The sequence below is a fragment of the Podarcis liolepis genome (genome assembly GCF_965112155.1).
Source record: "Podarcis liolepis genome assembly, chromosome: 15".
In the NCBI taxonomy this organism is placed as follows: domain Eukaryota; kingdom Metazoa; phylum Chordata; class Lepidosauria; order Squamata; family Lacertidae; genus Podarcis; species Podarcis liolepis.
Genome location: NC_139566.1, coordinates 7,517,768 through 7,543,970, shown reverse-complemented (window position 1 = coordinate 7,543,970; position 26,203 = coordinate 7,517,768). Strand labels below are relative to the sequence as shown.

Genomic DNA, 26,203 nt, shown 5'->3' with positions numbered 1-26,203 from the left:
ACCAAGACACAGGGATTAGAGGAAGAAAAACATAGAGGGTTCAGGCAGAAGGGTTGGAATCGAGAAAAGGCCAGGAAAAATTAAAGAGGAGGTGGCGGAGGCTAATGTCTCCCAGGTATCAGCCTGTGATGCGATTGCGGATTTGGAAATGTGTGAGAAGGAAATGATTCTGTGTCTTAGATGAATTTCAGAAGAACCAGAGCAAGATATAAGGTCCAAATTGATTAAGGAGTTGCTTAATTAGATAGAGGTACAGGAAGAACTGATGGAAAACTTGATTGATTAAATCTTCTGAATTAAATCAAGCTTTGCAAAGGTGAAAACAAGTTACCAGGAGACTGTCTGGTAATTTTTAATTTACGCAAAATCAGAGACCAAGTAATACAAACGTAGTATCAGAATAGATTACAGATAGGGGGAGAAAAATAAAATTATTCTAAAAGAAATTCCCGTCCAACTTCTAAAAAAACCAAGCTAATTCCAATTTTTTGACAGATGCTCTGAGAAATAAGCAAATTCCATATAGATTGGAGTTACTGAAAGGAGTCTCTTTTACATATAAAAACAAGAAACAACGATGCAGGGATATATCTGAAGCGCAGAAATTTCAGATGAAAAATTTAATATAAGAATTAGGAGAAGGCATGCTCGTAACAGGAGCAGAAAGTGGGATAGAGGAATTACCTGAGAATAGCACTGATAAACAGGAAGAAGAGGAAGAGTAACAAACACATAATTAAAGCAGGAATAATATATATATATATATTAGTTTTCCTTAAATTAATCCAGAATGGCAGATTAAAAATACTAACTTGGAATGAAAATGGCTTAAATAGAAAAATACAAGGAACATTGCAGATGAGAATACTTATTGTTTTTGAAAATAAAACCCCAGAAACCTCGAGATTTTGTTTTTTAAAAAATTAGGCATTTTGAAATCTGAAAACAATGGATGTGACCCATATTTGCATTCATTTGTATAATCAGATAATATAAGGGTTGAGACATGGTGGCATTAGTAATTAAGGATATGTGCTTCCAACAAAGGCATCCAACTGGGGACTATAATAATCTATAATGAAATATAAACTCTTGAATGAGATCACACTCTTCCCCCGTGGGGTTAATCATTGAAAGAAAAATGTTTGCGAGATTTCTAGGCATTTGTGCCAAGTGCCCATTAGGAAAGAGCAATGCTGACTGAAGGCGTGGAAGCCAAAAGTAAACGGTATAAATGCTCCAGACATTTCTGTCTTCCTCACCAGAGTCTTCCAGCTTCCCTTGACTTCGGTTGCTCAGCCATTCCTTCTGTTGGTAAGTTGTTTTTAAATGAAAGCTTTCATAGGAAAAGGGCACAGAGGCATTCTGTGACTCTGGAGTAGATTCGCTAGGGATTGTGTTCTGAAAACTTTGTTGTTGTATAGTCGTTTTGTCGTGTCCGTCTCTACATGACCCCATGGACCAGAGCACGCCAGGCACTTCTGTCTTCCACTGCCTCCCACAGTTTGGTCAGACTCATGTTTGTAGCTTCGAGAACACTGTCTAACCATCTCATCCTTTGTCGTCCCCTTCTTCTTGTGCCCTCCATCTTTCCCAACATCAGGGTCTTTTCCAGGGAGTCTTCTCTTCTCATGAGGTGGCCAAAGTCTTGGAGCCTCAGCTTCACGATCTGTCCTTCCAGTGAGCACTCAGGGCTGATTTCCTTAAGAATGGATAGGTTTGATCTTCTTGTAGTCCATGGGACTCTCAAGAGTCTCCTCCAGCACCATAATTCAAAAGCATCCATTCTTTGGCGATCAGCCTTCTTTATGGTCCAGCTCTCACTTCCATACATCACTACTGGGGAAACCATGGCTTTTACTATACGGACCTTTGTTGGCATGGTGATGTCTCTGCTTTTTAAGATGTTGTCTAGGTTTGCCATCGCCTTTCTCCCAAGGAGCATGCGTCTTTTAATTTCGTGACTGCTGTCACCATCTGCAGTGATCTTTGAAAACTTAAGGAACAGCTACAGCTATTTTTTGTCATCTGCATACTATCCCTTGCTTTTTCCTGTGGGACTAATTGCCATCATTAACAGTCGTCAATAGGTTTACCATACCCATTGAGTCAATTACCCATCTCCTACTAACTTCCTGAGAAATGTCCACCCTATATATCTTCATTCTTCTTTTTTAATAACTCATAACCAAGTAAGATTGTCTTGCATAAACATGGTTTTAACAATGAGTCCCTAAGTGAATGTGAAGGCCTATTCTGGATCCACACGTCCTTCCACAGTGGGGACATTGGTTTCTGGGCAGGATTTGATCACGGTGTGGATTTGCCAAGGGTGCCTTCCTCATAGCACGTTTCTCCCTTGAGTCCTGAGTATGAGTGTCTTCAGAACCCATGACACCTTTGGTAAAGGCTGTTTTCCAACTGGAGCGCTCGCAGGCGAGTTGTCAGTGTTTATACTACATTTTTTAAGATTTGCCTTGAGACAGTCTATAAACTTCTTTTGTTGACCACCAGCATTACACTTTTCCATTGCCCTTTTCAAGTTCAGAATACAGTAGTTGCTTTGGAAGACGATCATCAGACATCCACATAACATGACCAGTCCAATGAAGTTGAAGAATCATTGCTTCAACATTCTTGATCTTTCCTTTTTTCAGTACACTGATATTAGTTCGCCTATCTTCCCAAGTGATGTGTAAAATTTTTCGAAGACACTGTAAAGGTCTGGTGACTTTTGTTTCAGAGTATCTGAAGAAGTGTGCAGGCACACTAAAGCTTATACCCAGAACAAACTTAGATGGTCTCTAAGGTGCTACTAGATATATTTTATTTTTGAGGAGCAGGGTAATTAGAAAGTTGCAAGCTTTCACATTTGCCTCATAGATTTGGTGTGAATCGCAGTGGAAATATGAAAATACTTACATAGCTGGAATAGTGTAATGGATTTGTTTTAGCCTGAGTGGATTGTCTAATCCAGGGACACAAAGTGCATTATGAGGAATGAGGACTCACTCTATTCACATACTGAGGGTACTACAGCAGTACCTTGGTTTTTGAACAGCATAGTTCTCAAACGTTTTGGTTCCTGAAAGGCAGAAACCCGGAAGTGACTGTTTGCGAACAATTTTTGGAAGCCGAACATCCAGTGTGGCTTCTGTGGCTTCCAATTGGCTACAGGAGCTTCCTGCATTCCATCAGAAGCCGCGCTTTGGTTTCTGAATGTTTCTGAAGTCGAATGGAGTTCCGGAATGGATTCTGTTTGACTTCCAAGGTACGACTTTACAGGAGAGTTTTTTTTATCTGACTACGCCTTTAGCAAAGTAACCAAAGACCACCTAAGGTCACTCTTTGAACTTGTATTCTCCCCTCCTCAAATTTGTAGTTTTGACTCGCCTCATGCTGTTGCTATACAGGAGTGTGAGGAATGAAGACCTCATTCTCCCTATAAAAAGGGAGGAAAAGTTGGGAGGATTAGGTTTTTTTGGGTTATTGCCTGTATATGTCCTTGTTAAAAATCTATCTGCTTGCTAAATTTTACTATTTACTGTGATGTAATTGGACACCACTTTCAGAAAGATTGCTCATAGTATTTATTGATGCAAAATTTGTAATTAAACAGAATCCGAGTAGACATGAGTGTACACCATCTTAAACACTATCATGCTATTTTCCCCCAGATCCACACCAGTTGTTCTATGATGAATACAGATGAAATGACACCCATTATGAAATGCAGCATTCCTATTGAAGTAATGATGCGGGCAGCCGACGGAACACTTAAGCCGATGACTATAATGGTGGAGATGGAGATTGATGTTATGAAACAGGGAACAAACACGACTCTCCCCAACCCCACCCCTGCCCAGATAACTGAGGCTAGCATGCATGCTCCTTCATCAGCAATGCAGTTGCCTTCACTGATGCAACCAAATTATTATGCTTACAATCTCCCTTCTCGTCCAGCGACAGTTCCTATACTGAGACGAAGATGAACTTCTCTCTCTTTCGAATGGGATTGTGATCCCCCACAGGAACGGGGGGTGGGGAATGGTACCTGAAATGCACACCATGGATCAACGTCTAATGGCCATTTGTCATGGATGCTGTAGTTGAGATTCCTGCATTGCAGAGGGTTGGACTTGATGGCCCTTGTGGTCCCATCCAACTCGACAATTCTATGATTGTATGGTGTCAGGAATGTCGAGCCTCCACCATCCAGACAAACCAGAATGGATTGGATCAAAAGGTTGCTCAGCATCTTTGGCACTCTCGCCTACACATCCCTGATCAATGTTTCTTTGAGCTTTCCTTCTCTCTCTCTTTAGCCCATCCTTTCTGTTTCCTTTCTATCGCTCTTTGATGGCACTCTGAATATCCTTCAGGCCTGCAAGAGTTCTGATTCTTCCAGTTCCCTGAGAATCTCTTCCTTCCCCTGTGTACCTTTGCCTTGTGTCAATTATAAATTCATCTGTCACTTTGTCATTTAACTCTTTTGTGGCTGAAAGGATTGTCGACCTATTTGAAGCCGCTCACCTAAGAAATGCTTTCATGATCTCCTCTTTCCACTACAATAAACGCTCTCTGCATCATAATTATATTTTTTGTTCTGTTCATTTTTCATTTCTTTTACTCATTTTACTCATTCCTAGATTTCACTCCTAGGCATGGGGCATGTCTATCTTAGATACATTATTTCCAATAGGTGTACACTGAGTAGAACTTAGATGGCTACAGACCTACACCTAAAAAGAACAGCCCCCATGTATATTATAAAAAAGGGCCCTCACATGTAATAATATAAATTGGAAATGTAGGGATATAATGTCATAGTTAGTTATTTCAGCAGCAGCAAACACCACTGCAATATTAGGTAGTTATGATTTTATATATTTGGATGTGCGGGCAATCTGCCTGCAACATCCATTGCCCATTGATCGCCAGGGTTGATTCGGCTGATCTGGCTAGCTAGGCAAGTGTCCCCTCCCTCCCTCATTGGTCCGTGTACTCCCCCCTTTCAATACATCTTTGAGCCAATGCCAATGACTGGGCTCAACAACTGGATCTGCCCAAACTGGGCTAGGTGACTGGAGTACTTCCAGAGACCTTCCACTCCTCTAAAGCAGGTCTAAGTGAACAGGACCCACAACTGTGAGTTGTGAGCACCAAACTCAGCAGAGTATAAATAACACGGAAGAAAGCTGTGAAGCATAACTTCTTTTATTTCTAATAACTACTGCAAGCTAAATCTGAAGCGCTACTGGCTTGAATGAGTGTTACAGCTCTAACTCAGCCATCTGATGTCTACATAGATAACACTCAGACTCCCCATGGACCTTGGCTCAGGCATTGGGTGTTTAAGCCCCACCCGGGATCTGGGGAACATCAGGGTTATCCAGAGTGTGTGTGGGGGGGGGGATGGGCTGGCTCTGGAGAACATATGTTCAAGCAGTTATGCCGCCGCCACCACGGGGGGGAGCAATGATGACCTCTCGGCGTACGGCCAAAGCCTCCCCTCAAACAACCCCTTTAACAGGGAACCCTACTATCGCCACCACAAAGAGAAGGGGGGCGTGAGTCACCGCTACACACCCACCTCCATTTAGGGAAGATATACTAATGGATTCTCCCCAAGGCCTTTATATTAACAGTTACCAAGATGAGAGAATATGGTGGATTTGAGTTTATTACTGAATTTCTGAATGTACCCCTTTATTCAGCATTTTGGGTCACAGTGCAAAAAAGAATATGAGCGTTGCATCCATCCTGTTTTGAATGTAATCCATTCATTAGCGTGCCTGCAATCTGAAGCCTGCAGAACTGCCATGGAATCTGTTCCAAGAAGCTCCCTTGTATTCCAAACCAAGTTACATGTACATTTTACATTCTACCTCATTGTGGGAGGCTCTGTGTTATTTTTAATTAGTTTGTAGCATTATTGTTTTTCTCATGACTGTTTCAGAGCCAAAATAATTGCTGAATCATGGCAAACATTGCAAAGGAATGCCAGCTCAGTGCTCTCCAATTCCATGTCTGCGCAATGTGCATATGTATTCAGGGTCTCTTGTTGTTGTTGTTGTTGGGGAGAGATGGGGACTACCACTAGCTCTTGAGGGAGCTGGAAGATAAAGGAGATGAACAGAGAGGCCTCCTTCTTTTCCTTTTTTCTCTGACTTTAAAGATAAAAAATTCCAACTGCCTATATTAACAAAAACATTGAAAACACAGGGGAACGGACAAGCCTACCATCTTCTTTGTAGCTCTTACTGTGTGTGTGTAATTATGATCTCTTAGAAATAATTTATATGGAAAACGTATACCAGGCTAAACATTAGCAGATATCAAGAGAGGCATACATCAAGCAAACTCCAAGGAGCATTGCAGATGAGAATACGTATTGTTTTTGGAAATGAAACCCCAGAAACATTGAGATTTTGATTAAAAAAACTGGGCATTGTAAAATCTGAAAACAATGGATGTCACCAGTGCGTTTTTCCCTAAAACAATGTCAAGGGCTACTCTGATTTTCCTACTCGTATTGAAATACTGCCCCTCAGTGAGGCCAAACGTAGACCTTAAACGCAAATTGTTTAGGGGTATGCGTCCCCCTGCGTCCCCCCAGAAAAAAGTGTTAGGATATTTCCGTTCCACCTTAAAGGGAGCAGGCTTTGGGAGTCATCAGAGTCTGCGCATGTCCTGTTCACAGGATGTTTATGTTCTTGCTGTTTCCTTTCGTTTTCTCAGTCGGCCAGAGATGCTGACACAGAACGGTCACGTTTTCTTTTGTTCTGTTAAACGCTAATAAAGTCTGTAAATTATGCTCTTCTGCGGTGCAAGCTTTTGGCTGTGCTTCTGCTGATGAACGAGGGTACACAAGCCTGGAATGATGCTAGGAATTTCCAGAGGCTTCGTGTCGCTAACTGCTGGATCTGCCTGTCTACGGAAGATCAATGGTCGTCCAGAACTCCGGCTTGGGGGCTCATGATGGACACTATCTCCCTGGCAGTTTCCCAACAACAAGGTTATGGGCCCAGATTCACGGCACCTACAGGAGAGTAAAGCTGCAACAGACTGCGTTTGAGAGGTATGAAGGGGGGGAAAAGCGAAAGCAAAGGCTTAATTGGCCTGGGAGCCGAGCCAAAAAGGCTTCGTGATTAATGGCTGCCAAGATAAGGAGTCTTTCAACTTAAAATAGACTCGCGGCTAAAGTAAAAGCTGGAATGGAGCTTTTCCAAGCTGATGGAACTGCTCCGTGTCCTAAGTTGGATGGGCAGAATTATGAACCCTGGGCAAAATGGTGTGAAAGTTTACTGCGTCAGTTTGGGGTGTGGCATGTTGTTTATGAAGCCCCCCCAGTTCCTCTGACAGAGAAATGGAGATCAGCTGATTCGAGAGCGATGGACGTAATAGTCCTATCCGTATCTCTTGAGGAAATTAAGACGCTGGCTGGCAACACCACTGCACGTGGAATGTGGTCTGCTTTTAAAAAAGCTCACAAGCCAATAATCCCAGCCCAGAGTTTGACTGCATCGGAGGTCCTAGCTGTTTCCCAGAATGCGAATGAGTGCAGGGATGCTGAGGGCACCGGTTGCAAGCTGCAGGGGGAGCTGACCGTCACGTCATCCCAGGCAGCATTCCAGCATCCAGGGGGAGCCAAGGAGTCGGCAGCTGAGAGCTCTGGTTCTCGTGAGAACCAAGGCCATCGCCTTTGCAGAGGCCGGAAAGGCAAAGGTAAACAGATGCCTGCAGATGTCCAGGAGCAGAGGGAGGGTGAAGAGCCCGCGGCGCCAGGGAAAAACAAAGCGTTGTTTACTGGCACAGCTTCACCAAAGGCTAAAGGCACGTCTGCTGACCAGAAGCAGGGGGGCAAGTTGCAAAAGCCCACGCCAGTGGAAAGCAAGGTTTTGCTTGCTGGCACAGCTTCACCAAAGGCTAAAGGCACGTCTGCTGACCAGGAGCAGCAGGGGGGCAAGCTGCAAAAGCCCACGCCACTGGAAAACAAGGGTTTGCTTGCTGTAAAGACTGCTCCAACAGCCAAAGGCAGATTTATTGTGGACTCAGGTGCCAGCCGCCACGTTTCCAAGGACAGGCATCTCTTTATCTCCTTCAAGCCACAGGAAGGTGAGATCCACCTGGCTGATGGAAGGACGTTGCAAATTGCAGGAGAAGGGACTGTGAAACTTGCAAGTCTGCACACTACCATCAGTAATGTACTTTTTGTTCCAGGAGCGGCGAGCAACTTGCTTAGCGTCCCGCAGTTTACTGGGCGTGGTTTTCAGATTTCCTTCAAGAGGAGCGTCTGTGTCATCAGTAAAGGCAAAGAGGACTATTTGCATGCAAAGTTTATGGATGGTTTGTTCCATATAACTTATGATGACACTGTTGTTGTGAATAATGCTGATTCTTGTTGTGTTGCACAAACTAACAAAGTTCTTCATGCAGGTTGCATTCACGATGCACATCGAAGATTTTGTCACCTCTCTTGGAAGGCACTGGCCAAGATGCCAGAGGTGGTTGAAGGTTTGAACATCAAACCCTGTAAATTTCACATGAAATGTGTATCTTGTGCAGAGAACAAGGTGAAGGTTGCTCCAAAAGGCAAGGAGTCTAGCAGGCAGGCTTCCAAACCCTACCAGCTAGTGCATGCAGACCTGGTTGGTCCACTAGCGCCCTCTATAGGAGGAGCAAGGTACTTCATGATTCTGATTGATTCTTTTTCCAGGTACATTCATGTGTATTTGCTCGAACAGAAATCGCAAGCGTTTCCAAAGTTTAAGGCATTCTGTGCTTGGTTGGAGAATGTGCACGGTAAACGTATTTCTTGTTTTTTTACTGATCGGGGCGGGGAGTTTACTTCTCAGCAGTTTGAAGCTTTCCTGACTGAGAAGGGAATCCAGCATGACATGTCAACGCCCAGATCGCCATGGATGAATGGGCTTGCGGAGAGAGCAAATCAAACATTGCTGCAAGGAATCAAGACCTTGTTGCATGATGCCAATCTCCCTGATAAGTTTTGGGGGGAGGCTCTGGGGAATTTGGTTTACAGTTATAATCGCAGATTGTCATCACCCATTGGCTGTACCCCCTATGAGAAGATGTTTGGTAAGAAACCCAACACCAAACACATGAAAATATTTGGTTCGGACATGTGGGTACGCACACAACAAACCAACAAGCTTGGGAAGCGTGGGGCACATGGTTTGTTCATGGGGTACGAAAAAGGTGCATACAGGGTATGGATGACTGACTCTAAGTCCATTAAGTTCACAAGGAGTGTTGAGTACAATCCTAAGTGGGGGGAAAATGTGGGAATTTTCCAGAGTTACCCAGAGGAGGATGAAGTCAAGCAAGCAGCTAAAGATGAGAAAGCTGCTGATGAGGATGAGGATGAGGATGATGAGGATGAGGATGATGATGATCAGAGTTCGGATTCCAGTTCAGTGGGCGGCGCTGCTGCTGATGTCAGTGAAAGTGATGACACAGCAGACTACCAGAGCGCAAAGGCCTCAGTCAGACCATCTGATGCGTCTGACAATGAACTGGAAGAACCACTGTTCACCATTGGTCACTATTCTCCTAAGAAAGAGGAGATGAGTCCAGAAGACTTGCGTCTAGTACGCAGATCTGAAAGGGCGACCAAGGGCAGACCTCCAAAGAGGTATGCTGATGAGTTTGCTAAGACAGCAACTGCTGTTCTTAGTAGCTCAGAGAAGGTATGGGAACCTTCAAGCTTCAAAGAGGTTCAGGAGTTAACCTCTAAAGATGCTGAGCCTTGGCTTAATGCCATGAAGGCTGAAGTTGATTCCTTGAACAGGAACCAAACTTGGGAACTGGTACCGGTAGTCCCAGGAATGAGACTGGTTGGCAGCAAATGGGTCTTCAAGGCCAAGACAGACCAGAATGGCAAGGTAGTCAGACACAAAGCCAGATTGGTTGCCAGAGGTTTTTCACAGGTACCAGGACAGGATTACCACGAGACCTACTCACCCACAGTCAAATATGAGAGCATTCGGCTGATGCTCAAGGTCGCTGCGGAGCAGAAACTGCATGTTTCCCACCACGACATTAATACAGCTTTTTTGTACGGGATTTTGGGGGAGGAGCTGTTCATGCTTCCACCTGATGGGATGGAGATACAGAAGGGTATGGTCTGTAAACTGCGGAAATCCTTATATGGTCTCAAGCAGAGTGCCAGGTGTTGGAACACAAAACTCACTGAGACATTGCTTTCTCTAGGTTTTCACCAGGGCAAAGCTGATCCATGTGTGTTTGTCAAGGAGGAGGGGCAAAACAAACTGTATTGTTTATGTTTTGTTGATGATCTTCTGATGTTTTGGAAGAATCAGGCTTTTTACCAAAGCACCCTAGCTCAGCTGAAGGAGCACTTTGACATGAAGGATCTTGGTGAGGTATCCAACTATCTTTCTCTGCAGGTGGAGAAGGACCAAGCAGGTAATTTTCTGGTACACCAAACACAGAAAATTGCTGATGTATTAACCAGGTTGAATTTGGTTGATGCAAACCCAGCAGACACACCGATGGTGACAGGTTACCAGGTAGACAGTACTGCTGAAGCGTTTTCTGACACAACGCTATACAGATGCATTCTAGGCAAGCTGAATTTCATTGCCAGATGTTCAAGACCTGACATAGCTGTAAGCTGTAATCTGCTTAGCAGACATGCCAACAATCCTACGGTTCAGGATTGGAAAGCTCTGAAGCGCATAGCCCGCTATTTGAAAGGGACTATGCACTACAGGCTGAGGTTCACCAGTCAGAAAACTGGAGGTCTTGAAATTTTTGCAGATGCTAGTTTTGGAAGTGACACCACGGATGGTACAAGCACTTCTGGAGTATGCTACATGTACAACCACTGCCTGTTTGACTGGTTGTGCAAGAAGCAGACAACAGTGAGCCTAAGTTCCTGTGAAGCAGAACTCAATGCTCTGTCATTTTCACTCATGGATTGTGAATGGTTGATGCAACTGTTTAAGGACATTGGGGTTTCTGTGAAATGTCCTGTACAAGTGTATCAAGACAATAGATCTTGTTTGGCTTTGCTGAACTCCGAGAGTTGCAAGCAGAGAACCAAGTACTTGCAGATTAAGCTACATCGTGCAAGAGAGTGTATTCAGAAAGGACTGATTCAGGTGTCCTACATGGCAGGAAATGAAATTCCTGCTGATCTGTTGTCTAAGGTTGTTAACAGAGAACAACTAAAGGTTTATGTACAAAAGTTGCAATTGGGTGAACCACAGGTACTACAGGTTACACGGAAAGGGGGAAGATGTTAGGATATTTCCGTTCCACCTTAAAGGGAGCAGGCTTTGGGAGTCATCAGAGTCTGCGCATGTCCTGTTCACAGGATGTTTATGTTCTTGCTGTTTCCTTTCGTTTTCTCAGTCGGCCAGAGATGCTGACACAGAACGGTCACGTTTTCTTTTGTTCTGTTAAACGCTAATAAAGTCTGTAAATTATGCTCTTCTGCGGTGCAAGCTTTTGGCTGTGCTTCTGCTGATGAACGAGGGTACACAAGCCTGGAATGATGCTAGGAATTTCCAGAGGCTTCGTGTCGCTAACTGCTGGATCTGCCTGTCTACGGAAGATCAATGGTCGTCCAGAACTCCGGCTTGGGGGCTCATGATGGACACTATCTCCCTGGCAGTTTCCCAACAAAAAGCACTGGGTGTGACCCATATTTGCATCCTTTTGTATAATCAAATAACATAAGGGTTGAGACAAGGTGCCATTAGTAATTAAGGATATGTGCTTCCAACAAAGGCATCCAACCAGGGACTATAATAATCTACAATGAAATATGAACTCTTGAATGAGATTACACTCTTCCCCCGCGGGGTTAATCATTGAAAGAAAAATGTTTGTGAGATTTCTAGGCATTTCTGCCAAGTGCCCATTAGGAAAGAGCAATGCTGACTCAAGGCGTGGAAGCCAAAAGCAAACGGTATTGTCAGGGAACTGCCATCAGAGGGAAGAGGAGAGGAAAGTCGCTCCAGTGATGCAGGGGAGGGAACTAGCAAGGAGAGAGAGAGGGTTCCCACGGGGGAAAGAAATCCAGGGGACACCAGGGAGAAGGGGGAAGCCAAGAGCAAGGCGGAGGGGAGGCTCAGAGACTCTTCCAGTGAAATCAGTGGAGAGAGCACAGGACCTCCGCTTGGCACGCCCACGCTGCGCAGAAGGCTTCCACGCAGGGAATCTAGGCGGAGACTTGGAGTCAAACAACTCCTATGTTGGCGCAAATTTAGGTCCCGCCCACTGACGGATTCTGCCAGTGACTAAGACAGTCGCGTTTCAAGGGCTGTCAACCGGGGAAAGTTTTAGCTACACGGCTAGCTTGGAGGAGTTTGCAGTTTACTCACAAGCAACCCCAATTCCCATTACAGGTATAAATGCTCCAGACATTTCTGTCTTCCTCACCAGAGTCTTCCAGCTTCCCTTGACTTTGGTTGCTCAGCCTTTCCTGTTCTTGGTAAGTTGTCTTTAAATCAAAGCTTTAATAGGAAAAGGGCATGGTGGCATTCTGTGACTCTGGAGGAGATTCACTAGGGATTGTGTTTTGAAAACTTAAGGAACAGCTAAGGCTATTTTTTGTCATTTGCATACTATCCCTTGCTTTTTCTTGTAGGACTAATTGCAGTCATTAACAGTCGTCAATATGTAGCCTTATTGGAGTTCACCGATTGGGTCTGTGTTGCTCCTGGAGAGGAGGAAGGAAGTCAAATGACACCGAGGGTTGGTTCAGAGAAAGAGTTCTTTATTTCTGCTCTCTGGAACAGCAGAAAGGCACTTGCGTGGTCAGTCCACAGCAAGTCCAAAGAAATGAGAAATTTCATGCAGTATATATATATCCTCCAGGCACCCTCTCCCTCCTTCCCCAGGAATCCAACCACGTCAGCCTATCCACACAGGTTGACATCACATATGTTCCTGCTCCGGTATTCTTAACCATGAAAGTGTATTCCTTCCTGTACTTCTGACCATAAAAGGGTATTCCTGTTCCTACTCTTATTGTGCTGGTCCCGGGGGTAAGGTACCTTGGGTGTAGCAGAGTCCACACGAAGAGGGGCAAGGTCCGAGGCAGAGAGCCGGGCGGGGAACAGGAACGCTGGAACCGGAGGCTGTGCAGGGAACAGGAACACCGGATGGTCGGGAACAGGAGGCCGAGCAGGGAACAGGAGTACCGGATAGTCAGGAACAGGAAGCCGAGCAGGGAACAGGAGTACCGGATAGTCAGGAACAGGAGGCCGAGCAGGGATCAGGAACACAGGAAGGTCCGAAGCCAACAACGACGTTGCTCCCGCAACCTGGGGCCGGGCTGACTGGGCTTTTATCCTCTTCTAAGGCCAGGGGCGGTCCCGGCCCCCAGGAGCCCCGCCTCCTCTGGCCTTAAGGCGAGCACTCCTCCTGGGGGCAACCAGTTCCCTTCGCCTCTCTGCTCTAAGCCTCTGCAGATCAGGAGAGGCCGAAGGGTTACTGGGCCCTGGAGGAGGCTCACCTGTGGCCACTGAGTCGTCAAGTCTCTCTGGGGCCAGAAGGGCTTCACCTGGGGCCAGCTCCTGATGCACTGCCACAGGTGCAGGCTCTTCAGCATCTAGGCCTTGCCCCAGTTCAGCCGGCCCTGGAGGCGGGGACTCCTGTTCAGGCTGGGATTCCTCTGTTTCATCCTCCGAATCGGAATCCCAGGCCATCACACTTATCTTGGAGCAATAGGTCACCAACTCTGACACTGTTCCCGTACTAGGTCTGTGCGTCAGAGAGTGGTAAGATAAGACCCAGACATGTCATCCCTACTCCACTGGAACAGCCATGGTCATCCTTGCCGTCACAAACTGATAAGGGAGAGGGCTCTGAGCACTTCTTTATACAGCCGGGTTTTTCTTTATACATTGATTCAGAGCTCAATTAAATGCATTTTAGCTAAGGAAAAATAGGGATTTTGGTCCCATTTCAAACTGCCTGCACAGTCAATTTTGGGGTTTGGGAAACCCATTCCTTCAAATACATTTACCATACAGTCATCAATAGGCTTACCATACCTTCACCCATCTCATTTTAACAATGAGTCTGTAAGTGATTGTGGAGGCCAATTCTGGATCCACATGTCCTTATACAGTGGGGACATTGGTTTCTGGGCAGGATTTGATCACGGTGTGGATTTGCCAAGGGTGCCTTCCTCTTAACACTTTTCTCCCGTGCGTCCTGAGTTCAAGTGTCCTCAGAGCCCATGACACCTTTGGTAAAGGCTGTTCTCCAACTGGAGTGCTCGCAGGCCAGTTGTCGGTGTTTATGCTACATTTTTAAAGATTTGCCTTGAGACAGTCTTTAAACCTCTTTTGTTGACCACCAGCATTACACTTTCCATTTTTATGCTCGGAATAGAGTAGTTGCTTTGGAAGACAATCACCAGGCATCCACATAACATGAATAGTCCAATGAAGGTGATGTTGAAGAATCATTGCTTCAACACTCGTGATCCTTGCTTTTTTCAGTACACTGATATTAGTTTGCCTGTCTTGCCGAGTGATGTGTAAAATTTTTCGAAGACACTGTTAAGGTCTGGTGACTTCTTTTTCAGAGTATCTGAAGAAGTGTGTGTGCACACAAAAGCTTATACCCAGAACAAACTTAGTTGGTCTCTCAGGTGCTACTAGATTTTTTTTTTTTTTTTTTTTTTTTTTTTGAGGAACAGGGTAATTAGAAAGTTGCAAGCTTTCACATTTGCCTCATAGCTTTGGTGTGAATCGCAGTGGAAACATGAAAATACTTACATAGCTGGAATAGTGTAATGGATTTGTTTTAGCCTAAGTGGATGGTCTAATCCAGGGACACAAAGTGCATTATGAGGAATGAGGATTCACTCTATTCATATAGTAAGGGCAATACAGTCGTACCTTGGTTTTCGAACAGCATAGTTCTCAAACAGTTTGGTTCCCGAACGGCAGAAACGCGGAAGTGACTGTTCCAGTTTGCGAACTATTTTTGGAAGCTGAACATCCAATGGGGCTTCTGTGGCTTCCGATTGGCTGCAGGAGCATCCTGCATCCCATCAGAAGCAGCGCTTTGGTTTCTGAATGTTTCTGAAGTCGAACGGACTTCCGGAATGGATTCTGTTCGACTTCCAAGGTACGACTATGCAGGAGAGTTTTTTTTATCTGACTAAGCCTTTAACAAAGTAACCAAAGACCACGTAAGGTCACTAGTCACTCTTTGAACTTGTATACTCCCCTCCTCAGATTTGTAGTTTTGAGTCATGCTGTTGCTATGCAGGAGTGTGAGGAACGAAGACCTCATTCTCCCCACAAGGGAGAGGAAGGAAAAGTTGGGAGGAAGAGGGTTTTTTTGTTTTTTGCCTGTATATCTCCTTGTTAAAAATCTATTTCCTTGCTAAATTTGACTATTTACTGTGATGTAATTGGATACCACTTTTAGAAAAGATTGCTCATAGTATTTATTGATGCAAAAGTTGTAATTAAAACAGAATCCGAGTAGACATTAGTGTACAACATCTTAAACACTTCCATGTTATTTTTTCCAGATTCACACCAGTTATTCTACGACGACTACAGGTGTAATGACACCCATTGTGACATTAATCACACCTAATGAAGAAATAGTGTGGGCAGCCTACAGAACACTTCTGCCTTTTGTAATAATGCTGGAGATGCAATTTAGGAACTGGGAACAAGATTGACTCTCCCCAGCCGCAGGCCTTGCCGAGATAACTCAGGCTAGCATGCTTGCTCCTTCATCAGCAATGCAGTTGCCTTCACTTATGCACCCAAATTCTTTTGCTTACAATCTCCCTTCTCATCCAGCGACAGTTCCTATACTGAGACGAAGATGAGATTGTCCCTCTTTTGAATGGGATTGTGATCCCCCACAGGAACAGGGGGTGGGGAATGGTACCTGAAATGCACACCATGGATCAACGTCTAATGGCCATTTGTCATGGATGCTGTAGTTGAGATTCCTGCATTGCAGAGGGTTGGACTTGATGGCCCTTGTGGTCCCATCCAACTCGACAATTCTATGATTGTATGATGTCAGGAATGCTGAGCCTCCACCATCCAGACAAACCAGAATGGATTGGATCAAAAGGTTGCTCAGCATCTCTGACACTCTCGCCTACACATCCCTGATCAATGCTTCTTTCAGCTTTCCTTCTATCTCTCTTTAGCGCATCCTTTCTGTTTCCTTTCTATCACTCATTGATGGCACTCTGAATATGCTTCAGGCCTGCAAGAGTTCTGATGCTTCCAGTTCCCTGAGAATCTCTTCCTTCCCCTGTGTACCTTTGCCTTGTGTCAATTATAAATTCATCTGTCACTTTGTCATTTAACTCTTTTTTGGCTGAAAGGATTGTTGACCTATTTGAAGCTGCTCACCTAAGAAATGCTTTCATGATCTCCTCTTTCTACTACAATAAACACTAGCTATCTGCATCATAATTATATTTTTGGTTCTGTTCATTTTTCATTTCTTTTACTCATTCCTAGGTTTCACTCCTAGGTATGGGGGGAGATGTCTATATTAGATACATTATTTTCAATAGGTCTACACTGAGTAGAACTTAGCTGGCTACAGCCCTACATCTAAAAAGAACAGCCCCCATATATATTATAAAAAAGGGTCCTCACATGTAATAATATAAATCAGAAATGTAGGGAACATAATGTCATAGTTAGTTATTTCAGCAGCTGCAAACACCACTGCAGTAAGTATGAGGTAGTTATGATTTTATATATTTGGATGTGAGGTCAATCTGCCTGCGACATCCATTGCCCATTGATCGCCAGGGTTTATTTGGCTGATCTGGCTAGCTAGGCAAGTGTCTCCTCCCTCCCTCATCGGTCAATGTGCACCCCCCTGTCAGTACGCCTTTGAGCCGATGCCAAGGACTGGGCTCAACAACAGGATCTGCCCCGGCTGGGCTAGGTAACTGCAGTACTTCCAGAGACCTTCCACTCCTGGAAAGCAGGTCTAAGTGCACTGGACCCACAACTGTGTGTTGTGAGGACCAAACTCAGCAGAGTATAAGCAACACGGAAGAAAGCTGTGAAGCATAACTTCTTTTATTTCTAATAGCTACTGCAAGCTAAAACTGAAGCGCTAATGGCCTGAATGAGTGTGACAGCTCTCACTCAGCCATCTAATCTCTACATAGATAGCGCTCAGACTCCCCACAGAGTCAGGAAGGAGAGGAAGAAGCGAAGAGCAGTTTCCTCCGCCTCCTTTCTGAAAACATCATATCAGGAGATTCTCGCAATGGGAGGGGATGAAAATATCCACACACACACACACACGCACACACACCGAAGCTGCATGCTTGGTAAAAGTGGATGGCCATCCCAGATAGGAGTGCACCGTTCTTTGGTCAACGGCATACAATATTTGAATAGAAATAAAGCGAAAAGAAGGGGGGCATCATGCGAGTATACAGGCAAAAAACCCAGGATCGTTTCGAGATAATAGGGGGACATTTGTGAGGGAAAGGGGAAGAGGAGGAGGAAAACGAGTCAACCCACAAAAGGAATCTGAGTTGTGTCAGCAATGACAATGTGGATGGGAGCACTATGGCACGGGGACTATCAGTACAGGAACTAAAAACCAAGATACAGGGATTAGAGGAGGAAAACAAAGATCGTTCAGGCAGAAGGGTTGGAATTGAGAAAAGGCCAGGAAACATAAAAGAGGAGGTGGCGGAGGGTAGTGTCTCCCAGGTATCAGCCTGGGATGCCATTGCAGTTTAGGAAATGTGTCAGAAGGAAATGATTCTCTGTCTTAGATGAATTTTGGAAGAACCAGAGGAAGATATAAGGTCCAAACTGATTAAGGAGTTGTCTAATTAAATAGAGGTACAGGACGAACTGATGGAAAACTCGATTGATTAAATTTTCTGAATTAAATCAAGCTTTGCAAAGGTGAAAACAAGTTACCAGGAGACTGTCAGGTAATTTTTAATTTACGCCAAATCAGAGAACAAATAATACAAACAAACTATCAGAATAGATTACAGATAGGAGAGAAAAATAAAATTAATCTAAAAGAGAAGCAAATTCCATATAAATGGGAGTTCTTGAAAGGAGTCTCTTTTACATATAAAAACAAGAAACAACGATGCAGGGATACATCTGAAGCACAGAAATGTCAGATGAAAAATATAATATAAGAATTAGGAGAAGGCATGCTCGTGACAAGAGCAGAAAGGTGGATAGATGAATTACCTGAGGATAGCACTGATAAACAGGAAGAAGAGGAAGAGTAACAAACACATAATTAAAGCAGGAATAATATATATATATATTATTTTTCCTCAAATTAAAACAGAATGGCAGATTAAAAATACTAACTTGGAATGAAAATGGCTTAAATAGAAAAATACAAGGAACATTGCAGATGAGAATACTTATTGTTTTTGAAAATAAAACCCCAGAAACCTTGAGATTTTGTTTTTAAAAATTAGGCATTTTGAAATCTGAAAACAATGGATGTGACCCATATTTGCATTCATTTGTATAATCAGATAATATAAGGGTTGAGAGAAGGTGGCATTAGTAATTAAGGATATGTGCTTCCAACAAAGGCATCCAACTGGGGACTATAATAATCTATAATGAAATATAAACTCTTGAATGAGATCACACTCTTCCCCCGTGGGGTTAATCATTGAAAGAAAAATGTTTGCGAGATTTCTAGGCATTTGTGCCAAGTGCCCATTAGGAAAGAGCAATGCTGACTCAAGGCGTGGAAGCCAAAAGCAAACGGTATAAATGCTCCAGACATTTCTGTCTTCCTCACCAGAGTCTTCCAGCTTCCCTTGACTTCGGTTGCTCAGCCATTCCAGCTCTTGGTAAGTTGTCTTTAAATCAAAGCTTTCATAGGAAAAGGGCACAGAGGCATTCTGTGATTCTGGAGTACATTAGCTAGGGATTGTGTTTTGAAAACTTTGTTGTTGTTTAGTTGTTTAGTCGTGTCTGACTCTAGATGACCCCATGGACCAGAGCACGCCAAGAACTTCTGTCTTCCACTGCCTCCCGCAGTTTGATCAGACTCATGTTTGTAGCTTCGAGAACACTGTCTAACCATGTCATCCTCTGTCGTCCACTTCTTCTTGTGCCCTTAATCTTTCCCAACATCAGGGACTTTCCCAGTGATTCTTCTCTTCTCATGAGGTGGCCAAAGTATTGGAGCCTCAGCTTCACAATCTGTCCTTCCAGTGAGCACTCAGGGCTGATTTCCTTAAGAATGGATACGTTTGATCTTCTTGCAGTCCATGGGACTCTCAAGAGTCTCCTCCAGCACCATAATTCAAAAACATCAATTCTTCGGTGATGAGCCTTCTTTATGGTCCAGCTCTCACTTCCATACATCACTAATGGGAAAACCATGGCTTTTACTATACGGACCTTTGTTAGCAAGGTGATGTCTCTGCTTTTTAAGATGTTGTCTAGGTTTGCCATTGCCGTTCTCCCAAGGAGCAGGCGTTTTTTTTAATTTCGTGACTGCTGTCACCATCTGCAGTGATCTTTGAAAACTTAAGGAACAGCTAAAGCTATTTTTGGTCATCTGCATACTATCCCTTGCTTTTTCCTGTGGGACTAATTGCCATCATTAACAGTCGTCAATAGGTTTAACATACTCATTGAGTCAATCACCCATCTCCTACTACCTTCCTGAGAAATGTCCACCCTATATATCTTCATTCTTCTTTTTTAATAACTCATAACCGAGTAAGATTGTCTTGCATAAACATGGTTTTCACAATGAGTCCCTAAGTGACTGTGGAGGCCAATTGGTTTCTGGGCAGGATTTGATCATGGTGTGGATTTGCCAAGGGGGCCTTCCTCTTCACACTTTTCTCCCTTGAGTCCTGAGTTCGAGTGTCTTCAGAGCCCATGACACCTTTGGCAAAGGCTGTTCTCCAACTGGACCGCTCCCAGGCCAGTTGTCAGTGTTTAAACTACATTTTTTAACATTTGCCTTGAGACAGTCTATAAATTTCTTTTGTTGACCACCAGCATTACACTTTCCATTTCCCTTTTTAAGTTCAGAGTACAGTATTTGCTTTGGAAGACAATCATCGGGCATCCACATAACATGACCAGTCCAATGAAGGTGATGTTGAAGAATCATTGCTTCAACACTCGTGATCGATCCTTTTTGAAGTACACTGATATTAGATCGCCTGTCTTGCCGAGTGATGTGTAAAATTTTTCGAAGACAGTGTTAAGGTCTGGTGACTTTTGTTTCAAAGTATCTGAAGAAGTGTGCATGCACACAAAAGCTTATACCCAGAACAAACGTAGTTGGTCTCTAAGGGGCTACTAGACATATTTTTATTTTATTTTTGAGGAACAGGGTAATTAGAAAGTTGCAAGCTTTCACATTTGCCTCATAGATTTGGTGTGAATTGCAGTGGAAACATGAAAATACTTACATAGCTGGAATAGTGTAATGGATTTGTTTTAGCCTGAGTGGATTGTCTAATCCAGGGACACAAAGTGCATTATGAGGAATGAGGATTCACTCTATTCACATACTAAGGGTAATACAGTTGTACCTTGGTTTTCGAACAGCATAGTTCTCAAACGCTTTGGTTCCCGAACGCCGCAAACCCGGAAATGACTGTCCCAGTGTGCGAACTATTTTTGGAAGCCGAACATCCAATGTGGCTTCTGTGCCTTCCAATTGGCTGCAGGAGCTTCCTGCATTCCATCAGAAGCCATGCTTTGGTTTCTGAATGTTTCTGAAGTCAAATGGACTTCCGGAATGGATTCTGTTCGACTTCCGAGGTATGACTGTACAGGAGAGATTTTTTTATCTGACTAAGCCTTTAACAAAGTAACCAAGGACCACCTAAGGTCACTCTTTGAACTTGTATACCCCCCTCCTCAAATTTGTAGTTTTGACTTGCCTCATGCTGTTGCCATGCAGGTGTGTGAGGAACGAAGACCTCATTCTCCCCACAAAAAGGGAGGAAAAGTTGGGAGGATGAGGGGTTTTTTTTGGTTTTTTTGTGCCTGTATATCACCTTGCTAAAAATCTATCTGCTTGCTATATTTTACTATTTACTGTGATGTAACTGGACACCACTTTCAGAAAAGATTGTTCATAGTATTTATTGATGCAAAATTTGTAATTAAAACAGAATCCGAGTAGACATTAGTGTACACCACCTTAAACACTTTCATGTTATTTTGTTCCAGATTCCAGTTGTTCTACGATGACTACAGCTGTAATGACACCCATTATGACATGCAGCATGCCTATTGAAGTAATGACGCGGGCAGCCGACGGAACACAGAGGCCGATAACAATAATTACGGATTTGGAGATTGATATTATGGTTATTTTTTAAAATAATATTTATTAAAGTTTCACAAACAATGGAAAGTTTCAAAATTTAAACATAAGAAAACTACAAAAATGAAAAAATACAAAAACAGAACACATAAAAAATACACAATAAAAAACAGTTAACAAAAAAAAGGGAAGGAAAGAAGGAAAGGAAAGAAAAACCAAAAAACAAAACGGAAAATAGATTAGTATTTTCATACCTTGTACTTCATTCACTAGTTTCTTGACCTCCTCACACCTCCCATTTCGTATTCCAGTTCAAATATTAAATTCAGCAAGTCCTTACCCTCTAGCATTTATCCTGACTCCAGATATTAACCTTATAAATATCAATTTTCCAGTTATCAACCCTTATTTACATTTTCTTAGAAATCTTTTTACCAATACCACTTATTTTCCATCAGACATCGTTTTAACATTCCTTAATTTTGCAGTGCTTCTGCAGGTAGTCTTTAAATTTCTTTCAGTCTTCCTCCACTGACTCTTCTCCCTGGTCACGAATTCTGCCAGTCATTTCTGCCAATCCCATGTAGTCCATCACTTTCATCTGCCATTCTTCCAGTGTGGGTAGCTCCTCTGTCTTCCAGTACTTCGCGATGAGTAGTCTTGCTGCTGTTGTGGCATACATAAAGAAAGTTCTATCCTTCTTTGGCACCAATTGGCCGACTATGCCCAGGAGAAAGGCCTCTGGTTTCTTCAGGAAGGTATATTTAAATACCTTTTTCATTTCATTATAGATCATCTCCCAGAAAGCCTTAATCCTTGGGCACGTTCAGCAAAGGTGGAAGAATGTGCCTTCAGTTTCTTTGCATTTCCAACATTTATTATCGGGCAAATGATAGATTTTTGCAAGCTTGACTGGTGTCATGTACCACCTGTATATCATTTTCATAATATTCTCTCTTAGGGCATTACATGCCGTAAATTTCATACCTGTGGTCCACAACTGTTCCCAGTCAGCAAACATAATGTTATGTCCAACATCCTCTGCCCATTTAATCATAGCAGATTTTACCGTTTCATCCTGAGTATTCCATTTCAACAGCAAGTTATACATTCTTGAGAGTATCTTAGTACTGGGATCTAGCAATTCTGTTTCCAACTTTGATTTTTCCACCTGGAAGCCAATTTTTTTATCTAAATTGTATACCTCTCTTATTTGGTAATAGTGAAGCCAATCTCACACTCTATCTTTTAATTTCTCAAAACTCTGCAATTTCAGTTTGTCTCCTTCTTGCTCTAGAATCTCCCAATATTTTGGCCACTTGGCCTCCATATTGAGCCTTTTTTGAGCTTTTGCCTCCATTGGTGACAACCACCTTGGGGTTTTATTTTCAAGTAAGTCTTTGTATCGTATCCAGACATTGAACAGTGTTTTCCTGACAATATGGCTTTTAAATGCCTTATGTGCTTTAACCATGTCGTACCACAAATATCCATGCCACCCAAAAATATTGTTGAAACCTTCTAAATCCGAAATGTCTGTGTTCTCAAGAAGCAGCCAGTCCTTCAACCAGCAGAAGGCTGCTGATTCATAATAGAGTTTAAGGTCTGGCAGGGCAAATCCCCCTCTTTCTTTTGCATTTTAAATTTTATTCTGTATTTATTCTGTATTTAGTATTTTAAATTTTATTCTGGGTTTCTTGCCCTGCCAGACAAATTTGGAAATGTCTCTCTGCCACTTCTTGAAACAGTCCATTTTATCCAGAATTTGTAGCGATTGGAACAAAAACAACATTCCTGGCAATACATTCATCTTAATAACAGCAATTCGGCCCAACAAGTAAAGCTTCAAGTTTGACCATATTTCTAAGTCCTTTTTAACGTCTGACCAGCATTTTTTGTAATTGTCCTTAAATAAGTTCCCATTTTTAGCTGTCATATTAATCCCCAAATATTTCACCTTCTTGACCACTGTTAAACCTGTCTCATTCTGAAACCTCTCTCTTTCAGTCATTGTTAATTTTTTCTCAAGAACTTTGGTTTTTAACTTATTCAACTTAAATCCTGCCACATGACCAAACTCCTGGATCAGTTCTAATACTCTTTTAGTGCTAGATTCTGGCTCCTGTAATGTCAGTACTAGGTCATCTGCAAAGGCTTTTAATTTGTATTGTTTTGCTCCAACCATTATACCTTTAAACAGGTGGTCCCTTCTTATCATGTTTAACAAAACCTCCAGAACAGTAATAAAAAGTAATTTGCAACTTCTTCAAAATGTTAATTATATTCCTCGTATTATCAGACAAGTGTCTGCCTGGAAGAAAGCCAGCTTGGTCCTTGTGTATCTCTTCCTTTAATACTTTTTTTAACCTCTTGGCCAAAATATCAGCAAAAAATTTATAATCCACATTTAACAGGGATATGGGTCGGTAGTTCTTAAGTTGTGTCTTTTCAGACTCAATTTTCGGTATGAGTGTAATATATGCTTCTTTCCACGACTCTGGCGCTTTTTCCCCCTCCAAAATTTCATTGCAAACCTCCTTTAATGGTTGAGTTATCCAGTCCTTCAAAGTTCTATAGTATTTTCAGGTTAGGCCGTCCGGCCCTGGACATTTTCCCAAGTGCACATGCTGGATGGCACCTTCCACCTCCTGTTCTGTAATTTCATAGTTCAGCATTATCTTATTTTCTTGGGAAATTTTTTGTAATCCATTTGTTTTCAAAAACTGGTCTATATCAAACTCTTTCTGAGGCCCTTGTGTATATAGTTGTTTGAAGTACCTCTGAAAGCATTTTCTAATTTCCACTGGATTCTGAATGTTTTTTCCTTCCACTTCCAAGTTGGTGATAGTGTATTATCAAGGTATTCTGGTAATGCAGGCTTAGTATTTTATCTCGCTCCTCTTTAGATCGAAGGGTAATCAAACAGTCTCTCACTCTATTCTTTCTCCCTCCTCTTCCAAGTCTAAAAGCGTTTGTTATTTTTAATTCTTGCTTTTCGTCCAATTTCCAAAAATCTGCAAATTCCTGTGTCAAAAAGTCTCTCAAACTATCTTTCTCAAGTTCAGGCACTGCCCTGACCCTCAAGTTGGTCTGTTTCTCCTTCAATTCAATCATAGACAGAAGTTCCTGGTGAGCCCCAAGCCGTACCTGATGGTCCCCCAGCTGTTTACTTATCGGTATTATCTTTTCTTCTACAGCCACTGCTTTTTCCTTTGCTTCCTGGGCCGTCTTTTGGTTTGATGCTGACCGTTGCAGTAGTTTTTCGATTGAATCTGTATTTGAATTCACCTTCTGGCTCAAATCTTTAATACTTGTAGTATTTTGGTCAATTTTGTTTGTTGCCTCAGCAACTTGTTTGCTTAATTTATCCAAAGTTTCATAGATCTTACTTAAAACAGAGGTGAAACCTTCTTCTGTCATCCCTTTTGACCCAGCTTGCACTGGGTCTTCCCCTTGTGGTACAGGAGGGCCAGATGCGGATGCCCTGCGTTGATGCAGTGTTGTGCTGGTCTGTTGGTGTCTAACCTTGCCTGATCTCGTTGTCTTTTCCTCCTATTTTGTTGACTTTTCATCCATGACACTTTATCTGACAGTCAAGGTCACTCCCACAGCCTTGCTATGTGACTTTCCCAGGCTAATTCTGGATGGAAAATTCCCCAGCCAGTTGTAATGTTTTCAGTAGGCCTCTAGGGGGACACAGTAACAGTCAGTAATGCTGCAACAAATGTCTTACTAAATTTTCAAAAGCCCCCTTCAACAGGAGAAGTAGCAGTTTTAACAATTTCAAAATATCAATTTGCAGAGTTAACCATCAACTAGTTACATTGTTCATGAAGAGTGCTGTTCTCAATGTAGCCAATCTATTTCAGTCTAGGCAGTCTGTTCCCAAGGATTAAATCTAAACAGTCTGTTCCCAGGGAACACAAGGGGTGGCCTTGTGTCTCTCCTTTCTCTTATATATTTTAAAATAGGCACCAGAAGTACTGTCCCTTCTTCCCTCCCTTTCTTTCAGTTCAGGGAGGGAGTTCCTTAAATTGACGTCTAATGAGTCTTTTTTAACGCTCCTCACCGGTATTTGGCTTGTACGTTCTTTGCTTTGATCTTTTTACAAACCGGAAGGTGGACTTCCTCTTTGCACCTTCCCGCTTCAGTTCCAAATTTAACTTATTTTCCCTTAGCTTTTCGGCCTTAATGCTTGACCTACTCACGGGTTGTTGTTTGACAGCCGAATTGTCAGAGGAAAAAAGGTCAGCGCTCTCCGGCAACAGCTGCGCGGCTTCACTCCACGGAAGTAGCAATCGACTCTCAGCGCCGCGCCACCGCTGTTCCGCTCCGGAGCCCCTCACGGGGTTCCTTTGCCAATTGGGGAGACGCTTCTGGCGCCCGCCAAGTCCCACAGCTGCAGGCTTCCCCCGCCTGCAGTTTTTGAAAGGTTCCCCGCTGCGCCGTAGCGGTAAGACCCAGCTTCCGCGGAGCTTCTCCCTCCGGATTGGAAGGAGACCGCCATTGCCGTTATGAAACAGGGAACAAACACGACTCTCCCCAGCCCCACCCCTGCCCAGATAACTGAGGCTAGCATGCTTGCTCCTTCATCAGCAATGCAGCTGCCTTCACTGATGCAACCAAATTCTATTGTATGCAAGCTCTTTTCTCGTCCAGTGACACTTATAATGAGACAAAGATGAGCTTGTCTCTCTTTCAAATGGGATTCTGATCCCCCACAGGAACGGGGTGTAGGGAATGGTACCTGAAATGCACACCATGGATCAATGTCTGTAGTGGTTTGGAGTTACTCGTGCGTAAACTGTCCCCGTTTGGGAGCTTAACTGCCTGGGTTTAACCGTCTTGACTGCACAGCCCATCTCAGTGTGGCTGCCTCAGTCGC

The 26,203-nt window shown here is 43.3% G+C and overlaps 2 long non-coding RNA genes across 2 annotated transcripts in view; one reads left to right on the top strand and one right to left on the bottom strand.

Moving 5' to 3' along the window:
- Nucleotides 1–26,203, bottom strand: part of LOC310694388 — a 123,374-nt gene that overhangs the window by 77,734 nt on the left and 19,437 nt on the right. The gene's annotated exons all lie outside the window — the stretch shown is intronic.
- LOC310694450 lies at nucleotides 1,272–16,463 on the top strand. The gene is made up of 2 exons (XR_014519715.1): nucleotides 1,272–1,314; nucleotides 15,551–16,463. It is a non-coding gene; the product is annotated as an uncharacterized lncRNA (long non-coding RNA).